General features: G+C 39.6%; 1 long non-coding RNA gene across 1 annotated transcript; it reads left to right on the top strand.

The window, feature by feature from the left end:
• Window positions 1-79: 79 nt before the first annotated feature.
• Window positions 80-21,306, top strand: LOC116635200. The gene is made up of 3 exons (XR_004300126.1): window positions 80-370; window positions 13,654-13,661; window positions 21,296-21,306. It is a non-coding gene; the product is annotated as an uncharacterized LOC116635200 (long non-coding RNA).
• The last annotated feature ends 3,056 nt before the right edge of the window (window positions 21,307-24,362 follow it).

The raw sequence follows: 24,362 nt of genomic DNA, 5'->3' as shown, positions 1-24,362 counted from the left end.
CCCACCCTCAACCCTTACTCAGGGGGCAAGTTTCTTCACTCTGTAGAAGGAAGGCCCTGCTTTTATTTTACCCTGTAAACCGAAATTTTTTATTGTCCAGTGAACATTTCTTCCTCCTCTGCCTGTGCCAGGAGAGCCATAGACTCTCTCCAGTAATGGCTTGTAAATCCTGCGGAACTGGAGTCCAGCATGTGTAACCTGGGGCTGCGCCTTACAAGATCTTCCTTCAGTCCACATGGAAAATTACTCCCCGAGTTGTCTGAGCGATCTCTCAGGTCCCTGGCACGTCCTCCCCTGCTTCCAGTTTTGACTCTTGTCTAAGCAAATGCCCTTTTTCTGTATTACATCTCATCACATTTTAGCTAGCCCAGTATTTAATCTGTTGGGATGAGCAGGGGCAAAAAGTACAAGCGTGACAATTTTGCTTCATATATTTCATGACATGAGCTATCTTATGGGAGAAAAAGAATCAGACTGGTAATGCGGTAGCATTCTGTAATCTTCTCCCTCTATTTTCCTAAAATGAAAAAAAAAAAAAAATCGAGCCAATACCTTTTCCAACTCTGAGCCTTTGAAGTTAAAACAGAAAATTATTGAAAAAGATATCCCATTATGATCTCATTTTGTCTAAAATTAGCATGGTATATAGATGAGTAATAAATGGTCGCATTTAAAACAGGTGGAAAAACCTGCGAAGAAATGTTGCCTGGATGTGACATTTTAGAAAATCATTTCCTGTGCCCAGAACTAAGCTAGTTGTTACTGTTTTGAAGGTTTGGTCTCAGGATTTTTAAAGGAAAATTGGAGAACGTTCAGAGAAGGATAACAAATAATTAAAGAAATGGAAACTATGACCTGTGAGAAGAATGAAATAGGTTTATTTAGCCTGAAGAAGAAAAAGCTAAGGGATGGATTCCCTAATAACATCCTTCAGCGTGTGGCCAGCGCCACTCCACAAAATTAGGCAGAAAACAAACATCAGTCTTCCGAGCCTGAGGACTCTGAAAGGAATGGCTGGTCTTTTGACCAAATCTAAGTCTCCAGAATTCCAGAACCTGTCAACTGTACCTGAACTGTGCCAAACTCCTTGAATTGGACTTCTTGCTTTCCTGGTTGTCCGTATCTTCAAGAATTCACCTGGTCAGAGCCTACCTTTCTGCTCTGTCACTCCCCCTTTTGCCTCTATACACACTTACAGCCTCTCCACATCACAAGTATGTATTTCAATTGCAAAGTCCATCAATGCCTGCAGGTTACTATGAAATTTCTCCTCTTTTAGAGTCACAAGGTCAGGACTATAAGACTTGTATAAAGCAAGTGTTTCTTTGAGATTTTCACATAGCCAGGCACCTTTATCACTGTCTAAAAGAGCTCCAATTCTGAAACCAAATCCTTCCTGCCTTCATATATTTCCAGCTGTCTGCTGGACATTTCTGCTTGGACATTCCACTGGCACAAACCCCAAATGTCTTTAACTCATCAAATCCAGATCCCACTCACAGCTTCCTCATCTCTGTTGATACTTCTGCTCTCTAACTCACAGAGCCTCAGACATTTGCTGCTCTCCTCTCACCCCCGCAACACGCAGAACTCGATTCCAAATCTTGTCATTTTTTCCCTTGACATTTTCTCTCCATCTATTCCTTTCCATTCTCACTGCCACCTCACTAAGGCACTCCTGAATATGTCCTAACTGTGCTGCCTGAACTGTTTCCTAACTGTAGACCTTTCCTGCCCCCAGTACAATACCACTATATACCACAGCTAGATTCATCATACTCAGATATTCTTTTGATTACTTTATCCCCAACTCAAAGATTTCAGAAGGAATTTGGAAACATTCTAAATCCCTTCATGTAGAATTCAAATTCCTTTACTATCAAACCTAATCACCTCTCCCTATACCTATACACAACCCATATGGCTTGCTTTATTATGTCCCAAAGCAGGCCAAAGACTTTATCATTTTTATTCTCTAGAGCTTGGGTAAAAATCACTGTCTTCATTTGAGTTTCTCCAGGGCCAACCCTAAGCCAAGATTCCAGGATCAACAGTTTGTTGGAGTTTCAAAGAAAAGGGGTAGTTGAGGGTGAAGTGACACAGGAGAGAGAATTTCGTTGATAATGGGTACATTATTAAATCGACAACAGTGATTAAATAGAGTTCAATCCCACAAAATTGCTGTACTTACCCCTCAGAAATATCCTGGCCAAGGGGCAAGAGAACAGGGGTATACATACCCCAACACTCATTAGTCATTAAGAGCTGAGGGGCACTTATTAATTCTCAGCATTCCAGGTTGCTTATGTCCATAGGCATAGCAGTCTCCCAGTAATGATGCAGCTCTTGGCCATAAGTCAGGTTGACATATTCGGAAATAGTAAAAAGCTTTGAGGAGAAATGAGAGGACCACTCACAGCATCTGCTCAGCCACCATGCCTCTGTTCATGTTGTCCCTCCATCTAAAAAGCTCCTCTCCAAACCTCTCCTTTCAAAGGGCTAACTTTTGTCAGGCTCAGGTGCGGCCTCCTACAGGAAGCCCAACTTTGGCGCCTCATCCAACCTCGGGCTGAGTTAGGTATCCCTATTCCAGGCTTTCTAACTCCTTAAACAAAACTCTCTCATTAGTGACAGTGTTTTATTAAACAGTTTGTTTTTTGAGGGCAGGATCCAATTGTTCATCATTGCACACTAAGTAACTGGCACATAGTAACATGTATTCTTTCATTCATTCATTCACTCAGAAAACACTGACTGTGTACCTACTCTGACTAGGCACTGTCCTAGATGCTAATAAAACAAATATATCAGTGAAAAAACAAACATCCCTATGCATTGACTCTTACATAAAGAAAGAGATAATAAACATATAATGGTAATAAGTAGTAGAGAGAAAATAAATCGGGAACGGTAACTAGGAAGGACCAAGGAGGAGAGGGTATGTGGAAACTTGGAATAGGAAGTCCTAGGAAAGCCTCACTGAAAAGATGATGCTTGAGCAAAGACCTAAAAGTGGTGAGGGAAACAGAGTCATTGTGCTGTATGGGAAAACTGTGTTCTGGGAAGAAGAGACAGGGAGTTTAAAGATTCTGAAGCTAGAACATATCTGGAGTGGTAAAAGAAGGCAAGCTAGCAATGAGCAGGAGTTCAGTGACCATGGCTAAGACCAGTGAGAGATGTAGCCCCTGAGAAGTGATGAGGAGGGCAAAGGTAAGTAGACATGCAGACAGTGTGAAGTCAGTCATAGAGTCTGATAACATCTTTGCCCTTAAGGACATTATATTTAAGTGAAATAAGGCACTTACATCTAAAACAATCAAACTCACAGAAACTAAAAATAAAATGGTGGTTGCCAGGGGCTGGGGAGGGGGAAAAGGGGAGCTAGCTAATCAGTGGGTGTAAAATTTCAGTTATGCAAGATGAATATGTTCTAGAGATCTACTGAATAACATTGCATCCATAGATAACAATAATCTCCTGTACATTTAAAAAATCTGTTAGGAGGATCAATCTCATGGTAAATGTTCTCACCACAAGTGAAAAAGAGAGAGAGAACACCATCCAGATGGTTGTACACATAGTAGTGATGGGGTCTGGTGTAGGGTTTAAGAAGGCTCACAGAATCCAGATGCATGGTTAGACTAAGGGGCATGGGAAAATGAAATACAAAGCCTGGAGACCAATTTGGAAGCTAATGCAGTGGTCCAGGAGATGATGGTGCTTTCAGCCTGATAAAAGCAAGTCAGCTTCTAGGTAGATTTTGATTGTAGAGCCAACAAAATTTGATCATTTGAATGTAGGTGTGAGAAAAAAAAAAAAGGAGACAGGGATATTTATTCAATGAATATTTGTTGAATGAATGAGAAGTCAAACCTTGGAAAGACATGAAATAGCCCTGGGCGTGGAGAGGAAAGGAGAGGTTAAATGAAATAGATGAGAAGGAAAAACAACCAGACAGCCGAGAGCTGAAACTTGGAGATGACAAATGCTTTGAGGGGAAGAGGAGGAGTCAGCAAAGGAGACTGATAAAGTTAGAGAAATAGCAAAAATTCTGCAAAAGAGAGACATGGGAAATAGAAGAAAGCCTGGGAAAAGGTCAGTGCTTTTAGCACTATGGACATGAGTTTAAGCTCAAAAGCTTAGATGGGAGTAGAAACCACAGTGAATGTAACATACACTAGAGATGAGGGCATGGAGAACACTGTGCGGCAGAACTCTCAGGCTGCCCCTTTGGTCTAAATCAGCCTCCCAGCAGACGTCAGAGCCAGCCTTTCTAAATTTAGGGTGAGCAAGTTGCCACCAAGCTGAAGGTGCCTTCTACGAATGAGAGACTCTTCTTTTTAAATTCTTCAAGCTGCAATTTGAGGGGAAGGATTTCCAAGGTGACTTTTTCAAGAGTTGGCTATCCAGACAAGACCAGTATGAGAAAATAAACATATGTTTAACATATGGTAAGCAAAAAAGCTTTCAACAACAACTTTTATTTATCACAGGGGAAATGTGCATGGACTGTTTTCTGAAGTTTTTTTACTTCTCTGGCTTCTTTTTGTCTTCAGGAAAAGACAGAAGCCCTTTATAAATTCAAGTTCCCATTCAGCACTTCCAACCACTTTTTTTTAACCTTCATTATATGATTTAGGCATCTGAGCATGACTGTATAGAATCTCCCCCGAGGCTAGGTATGAGTTGTGAAACCCTCATACCTAGCAAAATGATGTCAGACCTAAAGCTAAACTCAGCCAGATTCAAAGTAAGAAGAGAAGACCAGGGTAGTAAAGAGAGCCAGAGAGCACACACGTACTCCAAAGATGATCCCAACAGATGTTTTATGACTATTCACACTGTCTGGGCCATGAGTCACCCTACAAGGTCAGCAAAAGAAATGTGTGGCTTCTGCATTCAGTCTTCTAAACGATTTTGCCAAAGTTCCATACCGAAGCTGTGACATGTTTGCTGACATAGGTGACACCAGAATGACATTAATTCTGATTAAACCACAATATAGTGTCAAAAATTTCTTGTTCAACAGTCGTATGTAATGATTTCCTATTTCCTATTTTCTGGTCCCTCATTCTCCTGGACCTGCTTCTTCTCAGGACCATTTAACACCTCTCTATGGAAACATCTCTACCTAGAGGCACATTTGCCTTGAAGCTGACAGAGTGTAAGCATCAGTGCCCTCACTTGCAAGAGCCCCTTGGGCGTATTGGGAGTGTCTGGGAATTGTATAATATCCTGTGTTGAGAAGGAAGCAAGGTTGTAATCAGGAACAATTACCAAAAAAGCATTTTGCAGAAACTACCAAAGGAGATCTTAGGGAAAAAAATGGAGACCTGAACCCCAAGGATTCCATCAATTGTTAAGTTTACTTTTCTTATCCTAAATAAGTACTTCTTCTTTACCTTATTTTATATTTGTAACTCTATGGTCTTTTTCTTCTTAAAAATGCCTAAACTGATATAAACTTTAAACCTTTGATTTTTTCATTGTCCTACCCCTAAATCTAGATCCAATCCTTTCCATAAGTATTGAGAATATAAAAATCTATAATCAGTAATTCCTGATCAGCTTGGAGTTGCACCTTCCTGAGTCAACTCTGATCTTACACCATGCCCAGTTTCTAAAAATGACATTGTCACCTTTTTCCTATGTGACCGGGCTCTTCTTTGCATACCCTAGCTCAAGTATTTAGCTATATCTTGGGTCCCTGTCTGATAGCCTAGTTCATCGCAGACCCAGAGCTTTCCTTGTCTCATAAATCTCCAGAGAATGGAGTTCTTTAGCTTCGCCAACCTCTGAACCTCCTCAAGGCCTCCTGCTGGCACTATCTTACCACCTGCTATTGGGTGCTTCCTTATGTTTTCTGCCCCACCACTGGCTGGTCTGATTCTGAACATCCCTGTTCTGGCAGAGCTGATTAAGGCAGAATTGAGCTTAGCATACATTGATTATGAGTGTTTGATTCAGTCAGAATACTATGAGTAAAAAGATTGTATTATAATTTCACTTGGTGAGATCTCCAATGATGTTAATTGGAAATGAAGCGTAGCCTAGCTAAGAAATACATAGATCCATTATGCAATAAAACAGATATAAGTAATTCTAATATTAGATGTTATAAAAAGAATAGAGAGAATAAAATCATAGAATATTATAAAGCTTTGGCCCCAAGGAAATGAATATTATTTAAACATATGCCATGAAAGTACTAGTACTATTTTTAATTCATCATTCCTAAAATCTGGAAAATGAATTTTGTGACATACATTAAAGGAAATATTTTTGCAATAGAACTGAAAGGTAGAAGGATTTAATTTAAAGGGTGTGCCAATAGAGAAAAGCATGGCATTGGTCAGCATGCCATGCCATGCCCATTCTGAATGCAGCACCCAGAATTATGAGTGTTGTCTTCTTTAGAGTACTTTCCATTACAGGTTTCCAAAAGAAATGGTTTGCATCAGATGTAATTTTCTGTATTATAGACACAGATCACAATTCACAGAGTACCTTCATACCTTTGAAGGTAGCTGTAATGATCATGCAGCCCACTTGCTGACTGCTTGTGAATATGTGAAATGTTCAGTGAACTCCCTGCGGCATCATATTTTGCAAAGTTCTCTATTACTATCTCGGACACCACTCTGGTATCTGAACGTAGCCATTTAGTGGGTGCCCTCTAATTTATCTTTACCTTCAATCACAGTGTTTTTGTTAATTACTGCTCTCATGTTACTTTGTTAATGTGTGGCCCTCATTTTTTTCCAGCTATTAATGATTCTTAAAAACCACAATTTTAACCTAAAGTAGGAACACTATTTAGATGCCAAGGATTATTAGTTTTAAAAAAAATGTTTCAGGTATAGACTATAAAGGGTAAATAATCATGTAAAGAAGTTCTTAAACAAGAATATTTTTTCTTAAAAATTTAAAAATCTCTTAAAATGAAAAGTATTATCAAATCAGTCATGTAAATGCCAACCTTTGAATTTTTCAGTTTTTCAATAATTATTATTTATTGCATAAATAAAAACAAATAAATGTTACAACTAGTATCCACCCAGCAAAATTGCCACAAATCAATCACAAAAGTGGAAAATCCCTTTTTCTCTTTATTCCACCCATGTTTTCCTTAAAGTAGGTGCACAGTTGTTCATTATTCAGTCAACAAATAGTTACCTGCAGGCACCATATTCCAGACACTACTTTGTCCTCAGGATTTCAAAATGAATTAGACAGTTCTCTCACTTTGAATATATTCATGCATGTTTAAATCACTGTGCTAAATAGTAAATTAAATCATATTATGCATTTCTTTAGTCTATAGTGTATCTAAATAAAATTCCATTAAAGAAAAAAATGTTCTGAATTTTGGATAACAGAATATTATGGATAGATAGACCTTGATGTCCCAGATAAAATAATAATTTGAATTATCCTCTCAAGGTAATATTTTTTGTCATTTCTTGTTTATAAGGATAAGAATAACATTTGTTGTTTACTGATTTTGGCACCTAGTTAAATAATAGAAGAGATATTATGTTCTTTCATGTCTTTTTGTTGTTATCCATGTCAATTCTCAGTATAGTGCACACATAGGAAATAATTAATTTTGATACTTCAGTTACATAAAAAAATCATAAAAAATGTCATTTTTATTGCAAAACTAAAGCATTGAAAGGTAAGTTATTAAAGTTTTAATATAGCCATTACTCATGACCAATATTGCCTATCAGCTAACTTTCATGTGCCCTAATTTTTTTTCTCTGTCACAAAACCAGTTTTGTGAGTATTCAAAGTATACTCTGAAGTATACTTTTAAAGTATATGCTGAAGGTATTTCAGCAGTGGTGATATGGCATTATGCTTACCTCAAATCTTCGACTCAGGTCAACCTGGGTCCCGATCCTAATTCTACCACTTAACACCTGGGAAATCTTGACCGGGTTTCTTAAACTCTTGAACTGGTTGAAATTAAAGAAAATCTACTACTGCACAACGAACGGTGTCCAGAAGCAGGAGGGTCCCCAGGCATAGTGGGTTAGGTCTCTGGCTCTGAGTATTTCTGATGCTCTTGGCTTGCCCTACCCTCACTCTTGGACTGGTAAGAACATGTGCAGGCATACTAGGCATTACATCGACATGAAGATATACTGAAAAAGGAAAGGAACTGCCATTTCTCATGTCTTTGCCCAGCAGCAGCCCCCAAAAAACATGTCAAAAGACTTCCCCTGGTGTCATTAGCCAGAATTAGGTCACATGGTCATTACTAAACCAATCATGGCGGGGGAAAGGGACTGCCAACTCACATCCTGGTCAGAATCTTTCCCTAGAGATGTGGATAGGGTCACCTTTCTCTGAGTCACATGGGAGGGAGTTGTTTTTTGGTTTGGGGTTTTTTTTTGGAAACTTAAAATTAAGATTCCATTAGGAAGAATGAGTAAATGGTTGACAGCCAACATAGCCCATTATCTGTTTATTGGCTGGCTACCAAGTAAATTGAGGATTCAGTACTTTAATCTCTCTCTCTCTCACACACACACACACTCCCTCTCCAAACCTCCCAAAATGTGTCATGATTTTAGTTAGATTACTATCTAAATTTGCATGATTATTGTTGTGTAAATAATATTCACTGTTAAGGTAAATAATTTTCTATGGTTTCATTTCCTTTCTCGTATGTTTTCTGTTTTTCCTTGGATTAATAATTATATTTTTAAAAATTTAACTATCACGGGGCGCTGGGTGGCTCAGTTGGTTAAGCATCGGATTCTTGATTTCGGCACAGGTTATGATCTTAGGGTCATGAGATCTAGCCCCGCAGCGGGCTCTGCGCTCAGTGAATAAGCCTGCTTGAGGATTCTCTCTCTCTCTCTCTGCCCCTCCCCCTTCCTTATATTCATCTAATGTGGGTCCCTGAATCCATGCCCTCTGTTCGGTATTCTGCAGAGAATAAATCTCCAGCTACTGGTGGGGGAAGGAAGTCAAAGAAAGAGTAGTGTTCTGGCAATGCAGGTGGGACAGGGGATCTGAGGCCTACAGACTTTCTATACAGACCTTTAACCAAGCCCTTTGTTTGTACCACTCAATCTCGCATTCCAAGCTATTCAGCAGCTCCAAATTATGAGCCTTTTCTCCACCAAGAACTGTTTTGTTTCTTGTCTGCAGGCACTCAGGTTTCAGCTTTCTCCACTCTGCTAAGAGGGTTACTAGGGATCTATCTGCTTTACACGTTCCCATAATTTACTGATATCACTTACACTCAACCTACTCGTATTAGTTTTTATTCCTTCCCTTACATTTTAGCTGGATTTTTGGAGAAAGACAGAAATGCATGTGTTTAATTTGCTATATTTAACTAGGTATCTGTTTAACTACATTAAGCCTCAATTTCCCCGTCAATAAAATGAGAATGTTAACAGTACCTAGCTCATGGTATGGTTGATGAATTAAAGGAGCAAAGTGTTAAAATTGCTAGTACATTGCCTAACACATAATAAACAGCAACTTAATGTTTATTATTATTATAGTTATAAAACAGACATATATGCAACAAATAATGCACAAGAAAATATGTTCAATTCTCTCTATTTTATATTAAAAATTCCATAAGAATAGAAATGTTGCCTGTTCTGTTTATTGATTAATACATATTTTTCTAATTAAATTGAATTGAATTTTTCATACGTGCATTTAAGAACCTACTAATTAAATAAAGAAAACATCTTTGTAGTTAACAATCATGCATTTCACAGGTGAAGACATGTAGGCCTACTGGGCTGAAATCATCAGAATGGAAGCTTAGAGAACCCATTGTCATTGGTACATATTGATTTTACCTCCCTGTCCCCCATCCCAGCAAATAATTATCTCTTTGTTGTGGTTATAAATAATGATATTTTTGTAATAATTTCCTATGGGCAAATTATTGGTGTGAATAAGATGATTTAGGGGGAAGGGGGGGTGAGTGAGACTTAGAAATGGATTTATAAATATTTCTGATATTTCTAGTTGTCAAATTTTCATTTATCAAAACCTGAGGGACTTCCGTAGTGTTGCCTGATAGAAATCGTCATCACTATAGGCTACATAAGGTCCAAGTGATCAACATATTAGAGGTCTATTTTTTAAAAACTATATCATCAGGATGGACCTAGTCACTAAGAATACATTTAATGGTGTCTGGACATTCTGTAAAAAAGGAAGCAGCTAATCATTTTATCACTAAAGGGCCTCCCTGATCCATGCCACTGCAAATACCCCTTCCTTCTCTGCCCTGCCTGGCATTTCGCCTGTATCCTTCATCACATATGTCATCTCAGAGTATATTTACTTCCTCGCACATGGGTTGTATTTTCCTTTGAGGCAGGGCTGTACCTGATTCATGTTTGTATTCCCCAAAGCCTTGAAAATTGCAGGCATGCCATAAATATCTGATGAATGAATGAATGAGTGCCTTTACTATTTCCCCCCTTTCTGTCATATATAAAGACCCAATTCGTTGTTTTCTTTTTCTAACCAGTATTTCAGTAATTGATATATACTTATTTTACTTACTATACCAAGACTAATAAAACAGGATTTTGACTCCTCTTATATAATTGTATACCACTGCCCACTCTATAAACTATTATAGTTGTACTGCCCTGTTTTTAATTGCTTCACTTGCATCATTGTACCTGAATCTCCACTTCTCCACTCCTTTTTGATTCAGATGTTAGGAAGCTGGTGTTAAGCTTACCACCATGTGCTATCAGTTTGGGAAGAGTGACTATTGAACATGGTACTTTTTCAGTCCAGTGGGGGATGTTCACTTGAGCCATAATGCTCTCTTCTTGTCAAATTCTAGTTTCATCATAAATGAAAAATAATGTTAGTTTACTGTCTTATATTGTGACTTATTGTGAATCTTATCAGAATTTATCTGAAAACTGGCATTTAAAAATATTTAAAAACAAGTGTGATGTATTATCAGATTTGAAATAATAATACTATGCGATAAGAACAAAATGTTTTCGATTTACCTCTCCCATCAGAAGTCAAAAGAAAAACAAGAGGCAACTTACAGACAACATAAGAAAACTGTAACTGGTTGAAAAAAACCTTTTTTGATTTTTTAATTGTAAATTTTTTTTTTTTTTTTAGAGAGAGTTTGTGAGAGGGGGCTGGCAGGGGATGAACAGAGAGAGAGGTAGAGAGAGAATCTTTTTTTTTTTTTTTTTTTAAAGATTTTATTTATTTATTTGAGATAGAGAAACACAGTGAGAGAGGGAACACAAGCAGGGGGAGTGGGAGAGGGAGAAGCAGGCTTCCCGCCGAGCAGGGAGCCCGATGCGGGGCTCGATCCCAGGACCCTGGGATCATGACCTGAGCCGAAGGCAGACGCTTAACGACTGAGCCACCCAAGCGCCCCTAGAGAGAGAATCTTAAGCGGTCTCCAAGCTGGTGTCCGACATGGACTCAATCTTAAGACCCTGAGATCATGAGCTGAGCAGAAATTGAGTCAGACACTTAACCAACTGAGCCACCCAGGTGCCCCAAAACCTTTTCTGATTTTAATAAAATATATTTACTAGTATTTTGTAAAGTCAGTCAATCTAAACTGGACATCACTAATAACATGATGTCACATTGATTTCTTCAGAAAATATTCATTTTTCTATCAACTGCTTACTATAAAATATTTGTCATTTCTCCAAGGTGTTTAATTACGGAATTTTAAAAGACAGTAAGTGTTTTGAGGGACTAAATAAAGTTTAATTTGAGGCCATGTAAATTTGTTTAAACATATGCTTGCTTTCCTGTTGTGTAGACAAATAGGTCTTGGTGTAACTCTACCAATCTTTACGTATATGATCATATATATGTATATATAATTAATTGCAATCATAGGGGTAGAAATTCCAAAAAATCAGTACAGTATTGTCTGTTGGCTGAAATTTGAAAGAATAAAACATATTTGAAGAAATAATTTTTAAATTAACAATATTTCTTGTATTTTTAAAATAATTTTTTCCCATGTGCATGTGTCCAAAGCCTGAGGCCTAACATTTGCTGTGTGTCATGCGGGGGGTAGGGCTCTAAAGGCTGAGGTGAAGATTTGACCTTTCGTCTTTGGTCACTGTCAAGACGATCCAAACTGATATTGTACCCTTCTTGTCAATTGTTGCTGAGACTTTCATATTTCCATCTATAAAAAGAGTCTATGTGTCTTTTTGCTGCGTCATTTGAAGAAAGTTTGTTTTTGGTCACATGACAGTGTGAAGATGTTGTCATTGAAATTGAGACATAGGTTTAACATTTCCCTGAGTCATCTCAAGGCTCAGCTAATACAATTTCACCTCACTGATGGTGTTGCTAATCTTGTGCAGTTAAGCAATAAAACATTTGCCTCTCAGAGGGATTATAAAAAGTAGGATATTAAAAAAAGGATAATGCCATATGATGTGCAGGGTCACCTTTTGTACCTTAAGATCTGCTACTGCAGTGAGCTCTCACCAGAATTGCCTTCTCTCCCCTCCCAGGCCCCGACACACGCCAGGCCGAGAGTTACACCGAAGCCTTCCATTTGCCTTGCAGCCTGAACAACCAACTTCCCCCATGTAAATACATGTAATCATTCTGAAATATGAATGAAGCTGATGTAGCATTTTTTTTAATACTTTCATAGATTTGCTTGAGAGGTAGATAGGTCATTGCAGATTGTGAATAAGACAAGGTGGAGCCCACCACATGTTTTTAAAATTATATCAATAATGCAATTCTGAGTTAGGGAACTTTGAATGCTAGTTCCAGGAAGAGATTTTTGATCAAGTGTGTATTTCCAACCTCATAAATGGTATACCCTTGCTCTATCCTTTAAAGCCACAAACTAAATCTGAAATAGTCAATTGCTTTTAATCTATAGTGGATATGTGAGAAGAATATGGAGAGTGGCTTTTCTGAGAGAAATAAAAACCTTTAATTTAATTTGCTGCACGGTTTAGTAAGAATTACCTAACATATCTAACTCCAAGACGTTATTGTAGTCATTTTTATAAGACACCCTTTTCCTCATTTTTCATTCTTCACATGAGCTAAACACAATATGAATGAACAATATTCAATAACAACAAAAACATTTGTTAAGTTTTTCCATGGAAAGTTTCAGGAATTCCATCCACAGTTTATCTGTGATCATTTGCCAGCATAAGACTAAATGTTCCTGGAAAGCTTTCTCTCTTATTCCTGTAATGGTTTGTAGAGTTCTTTACTTCTTTCCTCAAGATCCTCTGTACAATCTCAATCTTAAAAGAACCATTTGTCTTCTGCTTAATAGAAAAAGTGGAAGCCATCAGTATAAATGGTTTGAACTACTTTCCCTCCCTACTCCCATTGCTGTTTCTTGATCTTGGACTTCCCAGCCTTCAAAACTGAGAGAAATAAATATTTGCTGGTTAAGCCACTGAGACCCAGTCTATTTTTTTTTTTTTTTATGGCAGCCTCAACTGCCTAGGACAGGCCCCAAAGATGTTTTGTTTGTGTAGGTTATATTTATTGATACTTACCATAGTCAAAATAAAACAGACTTTTAAATAATATTTATTTATTCATTACATGTTGTAGTCACTATGTGTTAACATAAATAACATATTTTATGAAAAATATATTTCATAGGAAGAATGGTAAATTTTTAAAATATTTTGCTTGATAGAAATCAGCTGGATTCTCATATCTTCTACATTCAATTGGTTGTGATGTTTTGGTTTTTGGTTGAAGTATATGAACAATACCTAGTCTCAAACAAATATGTAGACAAAAAAGACAAGATTATTGTAATAGCCTTTTTAGATAATTGTGGATATTCTTTGATGCCACATCAAAATTTGCATCTGAAAGGTTAGTTGCAAAGTGAATCATGTCAATGAACGTTTGGTATTCTGTTACATTAAAATTCATTGGTCTATTTTGCACTTTGAATGGATCTTTTACTTATGTATGATGTTGTAACACTGTGCATTAAAAATGTGAAATATATTGGCTCATTAAGTTATGCAGATCTTCCAAATACACGCACATGAGATAATAAGAGTGAAAAAAGTAAAATAAACTCAATATTATTATGAAAATAGTTTTGACTATTTCTAGACAGTACGGTCTAGTGGTTAAGAGAGCAGGATCTGGTTTCAAACTCCTGACAGACTCCTGGGTATGATTATCAGCCATATTGGGAAAAATTTGTGTATCCATTTATTATATGACTGATAAAAAATACCTTCATCATTAAGATTGCTGTTATACGGAAATGACATAACACATGTAACTACTGGTACACAATAACCAAGAACAACAGTTCTTTTTACATTTCCTTTGGTTCCTAATTTCATTCTGTGCTTCCAGCTTGTATCTGTGTTCTTTACTTTGATTTCATTTCCTCTTCTCACCTCTGACATTCAAGGTATATGTGACCCAGGTCAAGCCTGAAAAAATTTTCAGATATTAGAATCTTCAGCTATACCCAAACTGGAAGGCAAGGAGACAGGCAAGTGAATGTTTTTTAGGAAGATTTTAGAAGATTTCTAGAATTTTAAGAGGTAAAGAAAATGAGTCCTTAAATCCTAAGGATCCAGAAGTTGCACAGGTGAAAGATATAATTTATTAAGGATATTTCCTTATTAAGGAAAGGATATGATTTATTAAGAGGAGTTTCTATTCCTAGAGCCTCCTTGGGCATCTCTATAATAGGAAGCAGAACTTCTCCTTCAGGCTGTTTGAGTTGGTGGAACATTTGGGAAAAGCATTATGTTAACCTTAAGAAGAAGGGTTGCATTCGGCTCCTGGGTCATGGAAAAAATAGCTGACTTCAGCTCTTTGTCAGAAGTCTGACTCAAGTTGGGTTCAAGTTTCCTGTTTTGGTTACTATTACTGTGTAACAAATTACCCCAAATGGCAGTGTATTTTAAAACAACCATTTTATTAAACTCACAGATTCTACCATCAGTAATTCAGACAGGGCATAGTATGAACAGCATGACTCTGCTTCTGCATGTCTGGGGCCTCAGCTGGGAACACATGAAGGCTAGGGGAAACCCTCCAGAGCTGGAATCATCTGAAGGCTCATTACTCTCATTATTGACCTCAGCACCTATACATGGTCTAGCCATGGGGCTGAGGCTAACTCATAACTTGGCAGCTTCAAAGTACTCAGAGGTTACATGGTGGTTTAGGGTTCCAAGTGTGAGTATTTCAGAAAACAAGTTAGAAACTGCATTGCCTTTCATGACCCAGCTTCATAAGTTACATAGTATCATTCCCACCATATTAAATTGGTTGAGACAATGTCACAAGACATATATGGTAGGATCAAAATGTTGTTTCACATGCATGCTCACACACACATACACACTCACTGAAATTGTGAAATTCTCACTCCCATACATGCAGATACAACACTGAAAGAAACACATTAAAATGTAAACTCTAGTTACTTCTGGGTGATTGGATTATGAGTGATTTTATTTTCTTTATTTCTACTTTATTTTCCCATTTTTTTTGCCAAGCTTTCTCATTCAATCTCTTCATACCCAGCTCTGCTACCGTAGAAATCTTGATCCTTCTCAAGCTCAGTCCAGCCCAGCCCTGAACTATCCAAGTCTACCTCGGACTCACTGGGCTCTGAAGCCTTTTGTTTTATCTCTTATTCATTCTTTATCACTGGGTCTAAGCTCACAGGGTTAGACACTTCTTTACCTTAAGCTCCAGAGAATTGTTTCCCTGTCTGGAACTCAGGTAGTTTAAAACATGACCACACCATTCTTTGACACTACTCCCCTCCTCTTGAATATAGGCCCTCAACCCAAGGTTTGCTTCTCATTGGCATCCTGTTCTGAACAGATTTATATTTCAGCTTTATTCACTTCTGCTGAGTCAGCTAAGTTAGCCTTGATCGAGTTCCCTTGTGCCTACATTTCTGTGCCCAGGGCCAATAGCCTGGCACTGAGTTTTTGTTGTTATTGTTGTTTTTCAAGTATTTACCAATTTGAAGAAGTCTTCCCAACCTAGAGATGAAAAAAGTCATTAATTACTCCCATCTATAAATGTAAAGGTCAAGGCTCAGATACAAGAAAGCTTCTGCCCTATAACCAAGCCCCTGTTATCTTTTATTAATATACCATTCTTGGTATAACAGCAAAAAGACAAGAAGAGGTTGCTACCGACAACCATCACTCCTCCCTTCCGGAAACTATTGACACAGCCTCAGATTGACCATTTGACCAACTGGGGTGTCCTTGTTTTCTCTTTGTAACAAATGTCCAACACAATACAGTAAACTCCCATCTCCTCAACTAGTAGCTTCATCTACCAGCAACCAGTTGTTCTGAGATGGAAATGAGTCCAACTAACATCTCCCAGGCTCCCAGGCCTACTTCTGAGACATCTGTTGGATTCCTGACCATAGCCAACAGATAGGGCCTAGCCAGAAAAGCTCTCTGCAAAACAAACTGGTGAGGAGGAAATTATTCCTGGGTTTATATCCCAGGAAAATCAATAGCCAGAAGTTAAATATCTCTTGCCAAAAGGCTTACAAGACCATAAGAGCCGGGAGTCAAGCTGAATATATACAATTTCTTGTATTCTTAAACAAAAATTTTCTTTTTTTTTGTCTTATGGTTAAAGAATATTCCGAATAAATAATAAATTTCCTTCAAAGTAGCCATCCGAGCTAGGGACACAATTATTCTAATGATGCTATTCTTATCCATACCTTTTTAAATTCCTCTTTTAGAATTATCTTTACAGAGGCCATGTTATTTTGCCTATATTCAATACATTTAGTTAATATTTATTTAGTCTCTGCTTCTTGCTAGACGCTGTTAAACACAATGAAGATATAGTAGTAAACATAAAACATAAAATCCCTGCCTTCTCTGAAACTACTATAAACAAATAAACATATAAGTGCTGACAAGGAGAGACTGATTTGGGAGACTGGAAATATTTTAGATAGAGGGGTCAAGGCATGCCTTTCTGAGCAGGTGAACTGTGAAGAAAAGGAATAAGCTTCCTTAGGATCTGGGAAGGATGATCTAGGGCCCTGAGAGAAAACTGAGTTTACTTCATAGCATATGGATAAATGGAAAGCTACTAGAGGATTTTCAGAAGGGCGTAACTTAATTTGGTTAATCTTTGAGAATGGATTTGAGATAAGTGGGTGAGTGTGGTGAGCCATTCAACTGAGTCATAGAATTTATGGTACAGACTGAGTTTTGTAGTTTGGGGAGTCATTTTTAAAATATGATTTCCAAAACTGTTATTAGCAACAGAGACCTTAGAAGATTCTCCACACTGGCCTCACCCTAAGTCCTTGTGAAGAATAAATATCTTGTTAACAATGGATGTGTATACAGGGCAGTTAAGTTTGTAAAGAATGTGTCTAAGAATTGAATATATGAATTATATATAGATAGATAGATAATAGGGTTACTTAAGTTAGTTTTTTTTAGGAGGGTTTAATTTTTTCATTTGAGATTTTATTTATTTAGAGAGAGTACGCGCACGAGCAGGGGGGAGGGGCAGAGGGAGAGAATCTCAAGCTGACTCCCGCTGAGCACAGAGCCCTACTCACCACCCTGAAATAATGACCTGAGCCAAAACCAAGAGTCAGATGCTCAACCGACTGAGCCACCGAGGTGCCCTTATGCTGTTTGATTTTTTTAAAATTTTCCATGAAAACTGTAATAGTACACTTGAACCTAGAGCTTGTCTAAATGAACACATATTCAGACTTAGAAGAGCTCAACATAATGCAGTCTCCTTGAGCCCTAAAAACAGAATTGGGTCTGGTTCATAAGGGGAACATATATTAGCTAATCTATCTAGACATATGGAAACATGGCATCCATACACATTTTTTCCATTTCACTTACTTTACCACTCAGACTTTGGGAATCTTCCCGTAAGTTTGTCTATGACTCATCCTTGGGTCAGATGACTTAATGCTTCCATCTAACCAAGAGAAGGGAACATGATTATTTAAGAAATCCACCATCCCCACTCAGGATTCCAGGAACCTCTAAGGGGGCTAATCTTGTGGCTTGGCATTTTCATCTTTTCTTTTTCCTTAGAAAAATCAGTGCTTACAGTTGGCCTGCTAACTGGCATTTCTTTTATCCCTTGAGGGTATTTCTGGGTCAGTATGCTTTGATAATGCAGAAAAGACCGTACCAGAGTCCGGCTAGATTTCTTTGTGCAGAGCAAAACAAATCCTGTTCCTACTCTTCCTTCTTTTCTTTTACGTAGTAAAATTGCTAATGTTTGGAATAGTCCAGTCCTAGCCACATAATTACCTCATTGGAATTCTTATGAAAACACTTATCAAAAAAAATAAATAAATAAAACACTTATCAAAACAAGTCAGGCATTATGGTTTTAATTTTACAGATGCAAAAGTGGAGGAGCACGAGATCTTCATTTCTAGCCTAAGGTCACTTAATTAGCAAGGGCAGCTGCTAGGCTCAAAGCAAAGTCTGGGCTCCAGAACATCTTGTACACTCTTTCTGATACACCACATGTCTCTCCAGAAAACATCTAATACTTGCTGGATACATGCTTCCCCACCCGCAACTGAATATTGGACACTGTCACCGTGTAAGCCTTCGTTGTTCCCTTATCATATATTTGTTATCTATAGTGGTGATTTGTGTGGTCAATAACGAATTCTAGGCAACAGAGTTTTCAAGTTGGTACAGATAATAGTACTTCTTTCTTTGCAGTAGACCATTTACCGAAGGAGACTCTGGTTTATGTTTGAAGCTGACACTGAAAGCAGCAGTTAGGAGATAAATTTATCTAAATTCCTAGTTTAGGGGCACCTGGGTGGCTCAGTCGTTAAGCGCCTGCCTTCGGCTCAGGTCGTGATCCCAGGGTCCTGGGATCGAGCCCCACGTCGGGCTCCCTGCTCCGCGGGAAGCCTGCTTCTCCCTCTCCCTCTCCGCCTGCTTGTGTTCCCTCTCTCGCTGTGTCTCTCTCTGTCAAATAAATAAATAAAAATCTTAAAAATAAATAAATAAATAAAAATAAATTCCTAGTTTAACACTGACAGGATATACCCTGAAGGTTACATTCCCACATGAATAAAAACAGGATGATACCTTTAAAAAAGAGTCTCAAGGGCACAACACACACACAAACACACTCACACACACACAAGCCAATCCAACTCTGCATTTCCTTGGTTTAGAATCTTTTCTGTGTGGTTCAGAAAAAAAGATGATCAAAATCTTAGTTGGCTGAAAGAAGGAAGGATTAAGGGTGGAGTGGGAGAGATAGGAGTGGGGTTGGGGAATTATTTGCTTATTTTTGAGTTGGGTCGGGGAAATCAGCAAAGGAATTGAGCCAGTTAAAAATCTAGGAATATTGGGGAAGAGAGATAAGTAATGACAACTTGTAGATTGTTTTACTGGGCATTCGCAAGGTGATCTCTCTTTGCTTCTTCCTTAAGTATTCAATCTTCTTTTTTTTCTTAACATTTTATTTATTTATTTGAGAGATAGTGCGCGTGCGCACCAGTCGGGAGAGGGGCAGAGGGAGAAAAAGGCTCCCCGCTGAGCAAGTAGCCCAATGTCGGGGGGGGGGGGGGGGACGATGACTCCATCCCAGGACCCTGAGATCATGACCTGAACCGAAGGCAGCTGCTTACCCGACTGAGCCACCCGGGCACCGCAAGAATTCAATCTTCTTAAAGCTCCTTTACATGCAGAGAAGGTCTAAAGTACTCTTCAGTGATTTTTGTATTTTGTTTGTAGGGTTGCCAGATTTCACAAGTAAAAATACAGGAAGTCCAATTAAATGTGATTTTCATATAAGCAATGAATATTTTTTTTAATGTGTGCAAGTCTCAAACATTGCATGGGACAATCTTTTACTAAAAATTGATATTTGCAATTTGAATTTAACCAGGCATCCTGTATTTCATCTAGCAACCTTATTCATTTGGCTAAGACATAGATAAAACAAAAAGTTTATTTTATCAGCTTACTTGCAAATTGGAAGAAAGTTTCCAAAAGATTTTTGGGCAGTAACAGCTGTTCCCAAGCTTGGCTGCACCTTGGAACCACCTGAGGAACTCCAGATTCTGGAGGTGTTGCTCTGAGATTCAGTCAGGACTCAGGGTTTTTCAAAGCATTCCAGGTGACACTAATGTGCCCCAGTGAGGAGTTGGTGACGAAGTCCATTGGTTCTCATCCTGCACTACACACAACAAAGACCTAAAAGACTTTTGGATCCCATCCAGATCCCATACCCAGATCCCACCCCAGAGTAAAGAAATCAGTGTGGAGGGGCAGGAAAGAAGAGGGGGTCCCCTACATTGCAATTTAAGAAAAGCTCCCAATGATGCTAATGTTCCTTCAAAAGTTAGGAAGTCCTATGGGCGCCTGGGTGGCTCAGTTGGTTAAGCGACTGCCTTCGGCTCAGGTCGTGATCCTGGAGTCCCAGGATCGAGTCCCACATCGGGCTCCCCACTCAGTGGGGAGTCTGCTTCTCCCTCTGACCTTCTCCCCTTTCATGCTCTCTCTCACTCTCACTCTCTCAAATAAATAAATAAAATCTTTAAAAAAAAAAAAAAAGTTAGGAAGTCCTAAATTATAGCCTAAAATATGGCATCCTAGGGAGGGCCATCTATAGGAAACATTTAAAAGTTTATCTTTAATATTTTAAGTTATGAAATTAATATTTATTATAATAAATTCAAGCAATAAAGAAACATCTGAAATAAAGATGATGTCTCTCTCTGTCAAATAAATAAATAAAATCTTTAAAAAAAGGGGGGGCGCCTGGGTGGCTCAGTCGTTAAGTGTCTGCCTTCGGCTCAGGTCATGATCCCAGGATCCTGGGATTGAGCCCCACATCGGGCTCCTTGCTCTGCGGGAAGCCTGCTTCTCCCTCTCCCACTCCCTCTGCTTGTGTTCCCTCTCTCGCTGTATCTCTCTCTGTCCAATAAATAAATAAATTCTTTAAAAAATTTTTAAATAAAATAAAATAAAAACGACTCCCCCAATTCTACTTTCCAGAGGTATCCACTGACAAAGACTTGATCTGTTTTTTTATTTATTATTATTATGTTATGTTAATCACCATACATTACATCATTAGTTTGTTTTTTTTTAAAGATTTTATTTATTTATTTGAGAGAGAGAGAGAGTGAGAGAGAGAGCGCAAGAGGGGGGTAGGGTTAGAGGGAGAAGCAGACTCCCCGCCGAGCAGGGAGCCCGATGTGGGACTCGATCCTGGGACTCCGGGATCATGACCTGAGCCGAAGGCAGTTGCTTAACCAACTGAGCCACCCAGGCGCCCACATCATTAGTTTTTGATGTAGTGTTCCATGATCCATTGTTTGTGCATAACACCCAGTGCTCCATGCAGAACGTGCCCTCTTTAATACCCATCACCAGGCTAACCCACCCTCCCACCCCCCTCCCCTCTAGAACCCTCAGTTTGTTTTTCAGAGTCCATCATCTCTCATGGTTCGTTTCCTAGGCCAAGTATAAAGGGAGGAGGAGAGAATCAATGAGAAACAAATATATGTGTCAGTTATCTTTTAAAGAAGTTGGCATGCTTCACTTTTAATGGACCAGAACTTTGTCATGTCACCACTTCAGGGAAATGTTGTGTTTCTTTCAGGCTTCACTGTAAATCAGTGAAATTGGGGGTTATATAACATAAGGGGAGAAGGGGAAGAGAGATGGAAGAAGACAAAACAGCCTCTACGACAATCGTATTCCTGTCCTGACATACCCATGTAATGGCAGTGGCCGTAGAGAGCACTCGGGCCATTCTGTCCCCTCATGCGCTTGCCTCAGAGAGCAGGAATGACTAACCCAGCCACCGAGTTGGAAAAAGGAACTGGGCCTAAGTGGCTCCGTCCAGTCATTTTGTGTCTCTTTGGGGAGGCAGCTTGCCTTGCAGAAAGTGCACATTCCTAGTTCTTCTGTGGGGTATATTTTATAGGGGCAAGCCTCTCCCGGGGATCCCTCTGGTTTTCCAGCTCTGCCTGAGACGGACAGGGTAATTCTGATTCTACACCATTCTGCAAACCTTTTGTTGCCAGGGAAAACCACATGTCCTTAAAATAGCCTTATCAGAAAAAAAAAAATAATTTGTATTTCCTTCCTGTGTCTATCTCACACATAATTTCATTCACAAAGTAATCTCTCAAAACACCAGCAATATATAGTTTCCCTTTGAAAGTTATAGAGCTATCAGTGAAGAAAACAGTGTAAGTTCTCCCTGATTTCCATGTCAAGGCAGGTCCTGTGACCACATCTCAAACTAGTGGCATGATATGTCATAAACAGAAAATCACAAAGCCAAATAGAATGGGGAGAGATATGCAAACACATGAAATGCAGAGAAAAATAGAATTTTTTTTACTAGTAGAGAAAATAATAGCAAAGAAACTGAAGGGGATAAAATAGACACTGAAAGTTGCCAGGAATATAGCTGACTGTCATCCCATATATCTGATTCTGGAATAAAATATTCCCCATCCAGCCATGTCATCTGTCTGTCATCTGTCAGGCCAACAGGTAGCTACACTAGGTCATACCTAGGCAAGAGTTGTGCTCAATTTTCCATTAGCTGTATTAGTTTTCCCTACTTAAGGTAATGGCCTTACTGTCTTTGCCTGACTGATATTCCTTTTGAACTGACAATTACATTTCTTCAAAGCAGGAAAATCGAGCGAACAACAAATAATAGTCTTTTACAAGTACATATATACACAAATATATAATATAATACATATATATACAGACATATACATTGTATCAGTGGATGAATAGATGAATATATAAACTTCTCTGTTACCCATGACAAACATTTTAAATGTTTTTGTTGCTGTGGTAACACAGTAATTTACTTTCCTCTTTATAGTTAGACTTTTGTGAAATTCCTCTGGTTTATTGAGGTAGACTCCAAGTATGTGCTTAAAACTGAGGTAGAACGTTAGAACACGGAGGGCAGCGGCCGCCGGATCCGCACCGTGGTTCCAAGCCCGCAGCTCCCGCAGCTCCTGGTGCTGGGCCTGCAGCTGGCGCTGCTGGGCGCCGGGGCCCAGGAGCAGGTGCCAGGCACCACGCCTGCCCCTGGGACAGCTCCTGGAGTGCGGACCTCGACGCGTTCATGGACTGCACGTCATGCCCGGCCCGCGACTTCTCAGTGACTTCTGCCTGGGCCTCTCCGCAGCCCCTCCAGCTTCCTGTGGAGTTATTCTTGGAAAATGTCTTGTAAACCCTAAGGAGTAACTGTGGAAGCAACTGAAACGTCAGGAGCGTTCCTGTTCTCGGGCTATTGAACGCAATGGCCGGGTAGGAGCAGGACCCCAGGATCCCCAGGGGCAGGGCATAAGTTAGGAGCTATGAAGGAATGTGACCCTCAGTCCCCCTCTTTCTGCACCTGGCAACTGCTAGCCCAAACACCCCGCTCCTCTCTTATCCCCTGACTGACTCTTTGTGTGCCTATGCCTAGGGGAGAATGCAAGCCCGCTTCAAGATATTTGCCATCCCTAGTCAAATAAATAAATAAAATCTTGAAAAAAAAAAAAAAAGATATTTGCCATCCCTTTGTACTCCCTTCCCACGCTTTGTGGCATCTGCCCTTGCGTTTCTGATAAAAACAAAATAAAAGCAAAACAAAATATTCAGCTGCTGCCGCTCTCCCTGGCAGAGGCAGCCCTGCATGGCCGCTCAGATTGGTGTCTGAACGCTTTATTTCAGTGCGCTACGACACTTCCTTCACGCTGCTGTGGCCCATCTTGTGGGTTGGGGAGGGTGGGGCGTGGGGGCGGCAGGCGGTAAGCCTAGCCCTCGTGCTGGGACCGCTTTCCGGTTTCTTGGTCCCGAGCGGTTGCTGCAGGAAAGTGAAGTTTACTACTCCCTTCCAGGAGGCCGAGGCCGGGCGGGGGGGGGAAGTGCCTCCCTGAAAGGGCGATGATGCAGGGACAGCCCCGCGCGCCTGCCAGTAGGAGCCCCCACCCATTCATCATCCATTCATTCATTCATTCATCTGGAGCCAGCCCCTGCCCCCCAGCCTGCCCCCCAGAGAGCCCCCCAGATAACCAGAGCCAGACTACCAAACAGGGGTGTGGAAGGATGCGGGGCGAGCGAGGCCTGTGCTTCAGAGGAGCCTTAGAGGGTGTCCCACTACATTGTCTCTGGCTCCAGCAAGAAAAGGAGACCCGTGCTGGCTCACACCAGACAGCTGACACGAAGGAACCTCAGCATTTGCACAAGGGCCTCCCACTCCAGCCCCACCCCCATGGCCTGAGGGCCAGGCTGACGTAAGGGACAGGCACAACACCAGGCCCCACCCGCTCAGATGTGCTGAAA

Source organism: Phoca vitulina, unplaced genomic scaffold, assembly GCF_004348235.1.
Source record: "Phoca vitulina isolate PV1807 unplaced genomic scaffold, GSC_HSeal_1.0 scaffold10, whole genome shotgun sequence".
NCBI lineage: Eukaryota > Metazoa > Chordata > Mammalia > Carnivora > Phocidae > Phoca > Phoca vitulina.
The sequence above is the reverse complement of the archived record's forward strand: the minus strand, read 5'-3'. Positions and strand labels throughout refer to the sequence as shown.